The 8274-nt window shown below is 34.3% G+C and overlaps 2 pseudogenes; both read right to left on the bottom strand.

Moving 5' to 3' along the window:
* Positions 1-4567: 4567 nt before the first annotated feature.
* Positions 4568-5299, bottom strand: LOC147948396 (uncharacterized; annotated as a pseudogene).
* A 40-nt stretch (positions 5300-5339) lies between these two features.
* LOC147948395 (uncharacterized) lies at positions 5340-7509 on the bottom strand (annotated as a pseudogene).
* Positions 7510-8274: the final 765 nt, after the last annotated feature.

Here is an 8274-nt window from a genome sequence, read left to right as displayed (position 1 = left end):
AATGTATATCTAAGAATGTACATACATCTCAAAAATGAAATTTAATTCCCAAAAATAACAAGAGTGGGAAAAGAGTCGCACAAACGTTGCTAATTCAGGTGATAGTCGCTTATTCGTCGCAATACGGTTGCAAAGCAGTCTCAAGGCAGTTGCAAAGTGGTGGCAAAGTGTTACTCTTTTGTGACTGTATTTTACTAGTCAATTTAAAAGTTTGATTTTCACACATTAGGAGCTTATTTGCATCCATACATCACTCGTACTAGTAGTAAAGAGTATATAAAATAGGAAGAGCGTGTAAAACATTGCTTTTAAAACATAAGAATTACATTTTCCTAAAGTCCTACACATTCTTCCATGGTGACATGTTTTTACAAAGATGGCTTTGGAACATATGCATGTATTCATTGTTAACATTAAAATTTATGACCTTCAAAAAGTTTTAGTTACTAAATTCAGTCAAATACAAGTATAAATGTATATCTAAGGATGTACATACATCTCAAAAATGAAATTTAATTCCCAAAAATAACAAGAGTGGGAAAAGAGTCGCACAAACGTTGCTAATTCAGGTGTTAGTCGCTTATTCCTCGCAATACGGTTGCAAAGCAGTCTCAAGGCAGTTGCAAAGTGGTGGCAAAGTGTTACTCTTTTGTGACTGTATTTTACTAGTCAATTTAAAAGTTTGATTTTCACACATTAGGAGCTTATTTGCATCCATACATCACTCATACTAGTAGTAAAGAGTATATAAAATAGGAAGAGGATGTAAAACATTGCTTTTAAAACATAAGAATTACATTTTCCTAAAGTCCTACACATTCTTCCATGGTGACATGTTTTTACAAAGATGGCTTTGGAACATATGCATGTATTCATTGTTAACATTGAAATTTATGACCTTCAAAAAGTTTTAGTTACTAAATTCAGTCAAATACAAGTATAAATGTCTATCTAAGAATGTACATACATCTCAAAAATGAAATTTAATTCCCAAAAATAACAAGAGTGGGAAAAGAGTCGCACAAACGTTGCTAATTCAGGTGTTAGTCGCTTATTCGTCGCAATACGGTTGCAAAGCAGTTTCAAGGCAGTTGCAAAGTGGTGGCAAAGTGTTACTCTTTTGTGGCTGTATTATACTAGTCAATTTAAAAGTTTGATTTTCACACATTAGGAGCTTATTTGCATCCATACATCACTCATACTAGTAGTAAAGAGTATATAAAATAGGAAGAGCATGTAAAACATTGCTTTTAAAACATAAGAATTACATTTTCCTAAAGTCCTACACATTCTTCCATGGTGACATGTTTTTACAAAGATGGCTTTGGAACATATGCATGTATTCATTGTTAACATTAAAATTTAGAACCTTCAAAAAAGTTTTAGTTACTAAATTCAGTCAAATACAAGTATAAATGTATATCTAAGGATGTACATACATCTCAAAAATGAAATTTAATTCCCAAAAATAACAAGAGTGGGAAAAGAGTGGCACAAACGTTGCTAATTCAGGTGTTAGTCGCTTATTCGTCGCAATATGGTTGCAAAGCAGTCTCAAGACAGTTGCAAAGTGGTGGCAAAGTGTTACTCTTTTGTGACTGTATTTTACTAGTCAGTTTAAAAGTTTGATTTTCACACATTAGGAGCTTATTTGCATCCATACATCACTCATACTAGTAGTAAAGAGTATATAAAATAGGAAGAGCATGTAAAACATTGCTTTTAAAACATAAGAATTACATTTTCCTAAAGTCCTACACATTCTTCCATGGTGACATGTTTTTACAAAGATGGCTTTGGAACATATGCATGTATTCATTGTTAACATTAAAATTTAGAACCTTCAAAAAGTTTTAGTTACTAAATTCAGTCAAATACAAGTATAAATGTATATCTAAGGATGTACATACCTCTCAAAAATGAAATTTAATTCCCAAAAATAACAAGAGTGGGAAAAGAGTCGCACAAACGTTGCTAATTCAGGTGTTAGTCGCTTTTCGTCGTAATACGGTTGCAAAGCAGTCTCAAGACAGTTGCAAAGTGGTGGCAAAGTGTTACTCTTTTGTGACTATATTTTACTAGTCAATTTAAAAGTTTGATTTTCACACATTAGGAGCTTATTTGCATCCATACATCACTCATACTTGTAGTAAAGAGTATATAAAATAGGAAGAGCATGTAAAACATTGCTTTTAAAACATAAGAATTACACTTTCCTAAAGTCCTACACATTATTCCATGGTGACATGTTTTTACAAAGATGGCTTTGGAACATATGCATGTATTCATTGTTAACATTGAAATTTATGACCTTCAAAAAGTTTTAGTTACTAAATTCAGTCAAATACAAGTATAAATGTATATCTAAGGATGTACATACATCTCAAAAATGAAATTTAATTCCCAAAAATAACAAGAGTGGGAAAAGAGTGGCTCAAACGTTGCTAATTCAGGTGTTAGTCGCTTATTCGTCGCAATACGGTTGCAAAGCAGTCTCAAGACAGTTGCAAAGTGGTGGCAAAGTGTTACTCTTTTGTGACTGTATTTTACCAGTCAATTTAAATGTTTGATTTTCACACATTAGGAGCTTATTTGCATCCATACATCACTCATACTAGTAGTAAAGAGTATATAAAATAGGAAGAGCATGTAAAACATTGCTTTTAAAACATAAGAATTACATTTTCCTAAAGTCCTACACATTCTTCCATGGTGACATGTTTTTACAAAGATGTCTTTGGAACATATGCATGTATTCATTGTTAACATTGAAATTTATGACCTTCAAAAAGTTTTAGTTACTAAATTCAGTCAAATACAAGTATAAATGTATATCTAAGGATGTACATACATCTCAAAAATGAAATTTAATTCCCAAAAATAACAAGAGTGGGAAAAGAGTGGCACAAACGTTGCTAATTCAGGTGTTAGTCGCTTATTCGTCGCAATACGGTTGCAAAGCAGTCTCAAGACAGTTGCAAAGTGGTGGCAAAGTGTTACTCTTTTGTGACTGTATTTTACTAGTCAGTTTAAAAGTTTGATTTTCACACATTAGGAGCTTATTTGCATCCATACATCACTCATACTAGTAGTCAAGAGTATATAAAATAGGAAGAGCATGTAAAACATTGCTTTTAAAACATAAGAATTACATTTTCCTAAAGTCCTACACATTCTTCCATAGTGACATGTTTTTACAAAGATGGCTTTGGAACATATGCATGTATTCATTGTTAACATTAAAATTTATGACCTTCAAAAAGTTTTAGTTAGTAAATTCAGTCAAATGCAAGTATAAATGTATATCTAAGGATGTACATACCTCTCAAAAATGAAATTTAATTCCCAAAAATAACAAGAGTGGGAAAAGAGTCGCACAAACATTGCTAATTCAGGTGTTAGTCGCTTATTCGTCGCAATACGGTTGCAAAGCAGTCTCAAGACAGTTGCAAAGTGGTGGCAAAATGTTACTCTTTTGTGACTGTATTTTACTTGTCAATTTAAAAGTTTGATTTTCACACATTAGGAGCTTATTTGCATCCATACATCACTCATACTTGTAGTAAAGAGTATATAAAATAGGAAGAGCATGTAAAACATTGCTTTTAAAACATAAGAATTACATTTTCCTAAAGTCCTACACATTCTTCCATGGTGACATGTTTTTACAAAGATGGCTTTGGAACATATGCATGTATTCATTGTTAACATTGAAATTTTTGACCTTCAAAAAGTTTTAGTTACTAAATTCAGTCAAATACCTAGTATAAATGTATATCTAAGGATGTACATACATCTCAAAAATGAAATTTAATTCTTAAAAATAACAAGAGTGGGAAAAGAGTGGCTCAAAACGTTGCTAATTCAGGTGTTAGTCGCTTATTCATCGCAATACGGTTGGAAAGCAGTCTCAAGACAGTTGCAAAGTGGTGGCAAAGTGTTACTCTTTTGTGACTGTATTTTACAAGTCAATTTAAAAGTTTGATTTTCACACATTAGGAGCTTATTTGCATCCATACATCACTCATACTAGTAGTCAAGATTATATAAAATAGGAAGAGCATGTAAAACATTGCTTTTAAAACATAAGAATTACATTTTCCTAAAGTCCTACACATTCTTCCATGGTGACATGTTTTTTACAAAGATGGCTTTGGAACATATGCATGTATTCATTGTTAACATTGAAATTTATGACCTTCAAAAAGTTTTAGTTACTAAATTTAGTCAAATACAAGTATAAAGGTATATCTAAGGATGTACATACATCTCAAAAATGAAATTTAATTCCCAAAAATAACAAGAGTGGGAAAAGAGTCGTACAAACGTTGCTAATCCAGGTATTAATCGCTTATTCGTCGCATTACGGTTGCAAAGCAAAACGTTGCTATATTGTTTAGTTACTAAACGGTCGCTAATGTGCGACTCTTTTGTGACTATATTTTACTTTAAGATACTAATTTTACTTGCAAATTGCCAGATTAATCAAGCTCTTAAGTTTTACTATAACTGAAATAAGTTTATTTGATTTAACATAGAGACAATATTTTACAAATCAGATGCACATTTAGTCTTCATATGCAAGTTCTTCATCTTCATCTTCATATTCGGATGTTGACAAGTTACATTGAAATTCGTCTTCTCCTTCACCATCTTCTATTTCAAAATCGATTGGTTTATCTTGATGACTCTCGTCGACTAAACTCTCAAATATGATTTCTTCAACCAAAGTCGGAGTTACCTCAATAACAGTTTGTTGCAATATAACCAAATCATCATCGTTAAACTTCCCTTGAACAACATTCCTCGGATTAACTTTGCACAGTGTAAGCCACGATTTGCGAGGTCGTTTAGTGTATGGATATGACAGAAAACACACTTGATCTGCTTGAGAACCTATATAAAGAAACGGAACATATTAAATTAATATTTATTTAATAATATATATACGTATGTAGGTAAATTAATTAAAATATTTAGTGAAAAGAAACTTAACCTAAAATAAACGGTTCGTAATTTCGGTATTTTCTTGACGGAAGCACGTCTACGATGCCTCCATTTGTCATGCGGATACCTTTGCCAACCGTTGGGTCAAACCAGTCACAGTAGAAAAGTGTTATCTTTAAGTTAATAATGCCAGGATACTCGAGCTCGATTATGTTTTCAACGGTCCCAGAAAAATATCCTCCATAGATGCTTCAGAATAATTTTGCCCTCGGACACATACCCCATAATTCATTGTCTTTTTCGTCTGCCCGTGTTCATGCGTGTGAAACATGTAACCTCTGGTAAAATACATGGGCCACGACTTGACTTTGTTTTCTGGACCTTCAACCAATTCATGAACCCATGGAGGAAAACTTTGGATATGTTTCATTGTAGACACCTACATAAGAAATAAATGTAAATTGTCGGAAGTGAATCCATTCAATAAAATATTTGTTTATATTAAATTATTTACATATACTTACATATTGGCAAACCCAATCGCTAAAATCTTCATCTCTTTTCGATGTGACTTCATCATCAGTGAGTTCTGGATATTCATACCGAATTTGATCGTCCAACACACTGTTTTTCCCAACATATAGAAGACAATTAATCCATAAATATATTGAAGAGAAATTGCTAGAAAAATAATTTGAAACATATACCTCTCTAGGGAACGAAAGTTATCACAATTCTGCAATACATATGCATGTGCGCATTTTTGATTTTTATCAGACAGCCAAAACTCGGTAACTTGGCCACTAGGACGACCGACTTGAGTGAATATATCTGGTACGGGTACTAGATATACAAGAACCTCACCCGCATCATATCGTAATGACCTGAAAAATATTTAAAACTTTAATTAGCCTTACATGTTAATTTAAAAGACCATGATATATTATAATGTAAGTATGAAATACCTCTTTCTACTAGCTGTAGAAATGGTTGAAGCAAAGTAGTGTTCTGAGAAGTATGATATCTCATCATTAATATATGATTGAACGATTGATCCCGCTGGATATCTTTTGTCTTTGCCTTCCCTTTCAAGCGTTTGAAAAACCTTTCGAAGGGATACATCCACCTATACTGGACTGGACCACCAAGTTCGGCTTCGTATGGTAGGTGTACAGGAAGGTGCTCCATGACATTAAAGAACGAAGGTGGGAATATTTTCTCCAAATTGCACAAAATCATCACAATATTCGCTTTCAGGACTTGGACATGACTTAACTCCAATGATCGACTGCATAAGTCACAGAAAAATGATCCAATCCCTACAATATATAAATAAAATCATTAATTAATTTGACATATATATAAAATTAAATTGCTATATATATATATATATATATATATATATATATATCAAATTTATTGCAAGATGGACGTCACGTGGTAACAACTCTGCAAACACAAATGGAAGCAATCGTTCCATAAACACATGGCAATCGTGGCTTTTCATTCCTGAAAACTTTCCATCCTTGATGTCTGCACAACTAGCTAAATCAGCTACATACCCATCTGGAAATTTAACATCTTCTTTGACCCATTGAAGTAGGCTTTTTTTCCCTTTCGCACTCAATTTCCAAATAGGAAAAGGAGCTCTCCCACCAGCATCAACATGCAATTGACTTCGATCACAAAATCTTGCAACATCCAAGCGGGACCTCACATTGTCTTTTGATCTGTCTTTCACATTCATAACAGTGTACATGAGATTATCGAGAATATTTTTCTCAATATGCATCACATCAAGATTGTGTCTTAAGTTAAGATCGGTCCAATACGGGAGCTTCCACAAGATGCTTTCTTTGTGCCAATTATGCCAACTTCCATAACCATCCACTTTATTTTCATGCCCATTTCCTCCGCAGTCAAAAGTCTTTGGCGGCTCGGCATTTCTTATATGCTCATGTAAGACCTGTTAACCCGTCAAATATTGCGGTGGATAGTCGTTCACTGCGTGTTTGCCTTTGAAAAAGTGTTTTTTATCCTTTCGCATTGGATGATTAGCAGGAAGAAATCTCCTGTGGCAATCAAACCAACATGTCTTCCTACCAGCTGGCAATTGAAATGCATTTGTATCGTCCATACAGATTGGGCAAGCTAACCTTCCGTGTGTTGTCCATCCTGACAACATGCCATATGCTGGGAAATCGCTGATAGTCCACAAAAGGACAGCTTTAAGGTTGAAATTTTGATTTAAGGACACATCATATGCCTCCACTCCATTATACCATAACTCTGTTAACTCATCGACCAATGGTTGGAGAAAAACGTCAAGACTAGCTCGTGGATGATTCGGTCCTGAATTCAAAATCGTCAGAAACAAATACTCTGTGTTCATGCACATCCCAGGAGACAAGTTGTATGGAGTCAATATCACTGGCCATAACGAATGGTGTTTTGACATCCCAAAAGGATTGAAACCATCTGTACATAATCCAAGATAAACATTGCGCGGTTCTGCTGCAAATGAGGGATGCAATTGCTGAAAATTCTTCCACTCAGCCGCATTTGAAGGATGACACATTAATCCCTCCTCAGAGCTGTGCTCAGCGTGCCATCTCATAAAAACTGCAGTCTTCTCAGATTGGTACATTCTCTTCAGCCTTTCCGCAATCGGTAAATACCACATCTTACTGAACGGTATTCTTGTTCTTCCTTCACTAGCATTATACCTTGGTTTGCCGCAGAACTTGCAATGCTCCAACTTCTCATCATCTTTCCAAAAGAGCATACAGTTATCTATACATACATCATATGTACGACACGGTAATCCTAGCTTTTGCATCAAAGTCTCCGTCTCATAGTATGAACCGGTTGCCTGATTACCCTCTGGTAAATACTCCGTAAACAGTCATGTCCATGAATCCATACAACTTTCAGACAAATTGTAGTCGACCTTATTGTTCATGAACCGAGCTGCCAACGATAACTGCGACTGCCCTTCCCGACATCTATCATACAGTGGCGTGTTTGCAGCAGCTAGCATATCATAAAACCATTTTGCTTCTTGGGTGGGTTGTTCATGAACATGATGATTTCTACTTTCATGTTCATGATACTCATTATATGGTACAGAACCATGAAATGTATCATTCACCATCCCAGCATATATATTCTCCCCATCAAATCCTATTGGTTCACTAGCACTAGCATAATCTGTATTATTAGCATAATGACTACTAGTTCCCTCCCCAACAACATCATAATCTTCACCATGTTCATACCATACATAATAGTTAGGCATAAACCCCCTACTTAGCAAATGTTTCGAAA

The sequence above is a fragment of the Camelina sativa genome, chromosome 2, assembly GCF_030686135.1.
Source record: "Camelina sativa cultivar CO46 ecotype springtype chromosome 2, ASM3068613v1".
In the NCBI taxonomy this organism is placed as follows: Eukaryota; Viridiplantae; Streptophyta; class Magnoliopsida; order Brassicales; family Brassicaceae; genus Camelina; species Camelina sativa.
The sequence above is the reverse complement of the archived record's forward strand: the minus strand, read 5'-3'. Positions and strand labels throughout refer to the sequence as shown.